Here is a 2,500-nt window from a genome sequence, read left to right on the forward strand (position 1 = left end):
TGGGGTGTGTCACTATAGTAGGAACTAGTGGGGATGGCGATGACGTCACTACCCCCAACACGTGCTCCACCCCCCAATCTTCGCATCCTACAGATCTTCATCCGATATCCTGCACGGAATCCTATACAGAATCCTATCCGTTCTTCACACCTCTAATGGCGTGCCGGTGTGCTGTGATGGCTGTGATGCTGTGGTGTGCGTGGATCAGCACAGCATTGATTCTCTGCACATTCATGGCGTGTGGCAGTCACTGGCAACCGCAGCATCATTGCAACACTGCTGGTTGCCACCCTTCACTGCCCCGTGTGTGTGTGTGTATGCGTGTGTGTGACTATTAACAGGACACTGTGGAAGCGAAGGACGTCAAATAGTGATAAAACAAGGATAGTAATAGTACTGATATGAATACGTGGTCACTGTCCCCTTTATCCCCCCACACACACGCACACACGCACACACATGCACGTTTTCCGTCCCGCCAGTCGCCAGCACACAGCACACTCCACCCGGCAGACCCTCAGTTCCTACCTGCGCGCTATCCCGCTGGTCACTCCCTTGCGTGTCCTCACCCAGGGCGGACCCACACGCGTTTCCCGCCGCCTGGGTGCTAACGTGCCCCTGTGCCTGTGTCCCCTGTGATAGTGTAAGTGCAGTGTCGCAGCGAGGGAGGTGTGAGAGCGTTGAATTTACAGGGAGTCTGTTGTAAGCTGCTGGCCTTGGGTTTACCAGCCTCGCATCTCCTCTCTGAAACCTGAGTGACCACCAGCTGCGGCTCTGTCTGTGTGTCTGTGTGTGTCCTCCTCCTCCTCCTCCTTCTTCTCCTCTCTCTCCCTGCTCGCTCACTCGCTAGCTCGCTCGTCCGCCCAGCCAGACTCCATCCAGTCCTACAGCTTCGGGTATGTGTGTGTGTGTGTGTGTGTGTGTGTGTGTGTGTGTGTGTGTGTGTGTGTGTGTGTGTGTGTGTGTGTGTAGATATAGTGACGGATATAGAGTTTGCTGTATTACTACTAACTACTACTATTGCGGGCGCGCGCGCGCGCACACACACACACACACACACACACACACACACACACACACACACACACACACACACACACACACACACACACACACATACCTAACCAAAGCAAGCAAAAACCCAATCACCTTCTATTAATAAACCAATCACGAGGGGGAGAGAGACTAAACACACACACACAGACACACACACACACACACACACACACACACACACACACACACACACACACACACACACACACACACACACTGAACTGCCAAGAATGTAACTATTAGTCTTAACATGACTATAAACGAACTTATGTACACATGAGGTTAGGTTAGGTTAGGTTAAGTTAGGTTAGTTTAGGTTAGGTTAGGTTAATTAAAGGCAATGATGTAGGGGCAAGAGAGACACACCTGAGTAATATAGTAGTGAAATGGGACGTGTCACCTATTAAGTGAGACAGTGCACAGGTAATTGAGCCTTCGTTGCGGAAGAGGAGGAGGAGGAGGAAGAAAAGAGGAAGAGGAGGAGGAGGAGGCGAGAGAGTCAACCACCTCCTCCTCCTTATCCTCCTCCTTCTAGACATACTTGTGGCCAACCTCCTTGTCCTCCTCCTCCTCCTCCTCCTCCTCCTCCTCCTCCTCCTTGTCCTTATCCTCCTTAACTGAAATCAACGAAAATTTAGGTGATCCGCCAGGTGCAAAAAACCAGACCAGTAATCAACCGCAGCTTCCTCCGGCGGGGAGTGGTGGCGCCCAGGGCCTCCCACGGGCTGACGGCGCCTGGGGTCCCGCCGGCCGACCACCTCCTGTTGCCTTCAGACCGACAGGAGGGGCGGGAGGGGGTGAGGGGGCCGAGAAGGGAGGGGAGGGGAGGGGAGGGAAGTGTGTGTGTGTGTGTGTGTGTGTGTGTGTGTGTGTGTGTGTGTGTGTGTGTGTGTGTGTGTGTGTGTGTGTGTGTGTGTGTGTGTGTGTGTGTGTGTGTGTGTGTGTGTGTGTGGTAAACTGACTCTGACTTGTGAAAGGAAAGAAGACGGAGTTATTTAAATTTACTATCACCCACTACTACTACTACTATTACTACTACTACTACTACTACTACTACTCTGTGCACCTGTTCATTCACCTGTCCGAGGCTCCCAACACACCACGTGCATTCACCACCGCCGCCACCACCACCACTTCCTGCCATCCACCACCACCACCACTACATGCAACACTCATACACCTTACATGGCCAAGGTCTCTCTCTCTCTCTCTCTCTCTCTCTCTCTCTCTCTCTCTCTCTCTCTCTCTCTCTCTCTCTCTCTCTCTCTCTCTCTAGAATTTTCCAGTAGCAGTAGCAGTAGTAGCAGTAGTAGTAGTAGTCGTAGTAGTAGTAGTAGTAGTAGTAGTAGTAGTAATAGTAGTAGTAGTAGTAGTAGTAGTAGTAGCAGCAAACATTCTAGCACTTAAGCATGCGGTAAAAAACTGCAATGGTTACGTCACTCTT

General features: G+C 51.5%; 1 protein-coding gene across 4 annotated transcripts in view; it reads left to right on the top strand.

Moving 5' to 3' along the window:
* LOC135092019 (innexin inx2-like) overlaps nucleotides 1–2,500 on the top strand; it is a 79,782-nt gene that overhangs the window by 49,354 nt on the left and 27,928 nt on the right. Inside the window, exon 1 of one of the 4 annotated variants that reach the window (XM_063990143.1) lies at nucleotides 403–896. The exons of 2 other annotated variants lie outside the window; for them this stretch is intronic. The gene's annotated coding sequence lies outside the window, so the exon portion shown is untranslated. Of the gene's footprint in view, nucleotides 1–402; nucleotides 897–2,500 lie in introns of those variants that run through there. One more of the 4 variants, XM_063990140.1, reaches the window with a different exon arrangement.

Source organism: Scylla paramamosain, chromosome 39 (genome assembly GCF_035594125.1).
Source record: "Scylla paramamosain isolate STU-SP2022 chromosome 39, ASM3559412v1, whole genome shotgun sequence".
Taxonomy (NCBI): Eukaryota; Metazoa; Arthropoda; class Malacostraca; order Decapoda; family Portunidae; genus Scylla; species Scylla paramamosain.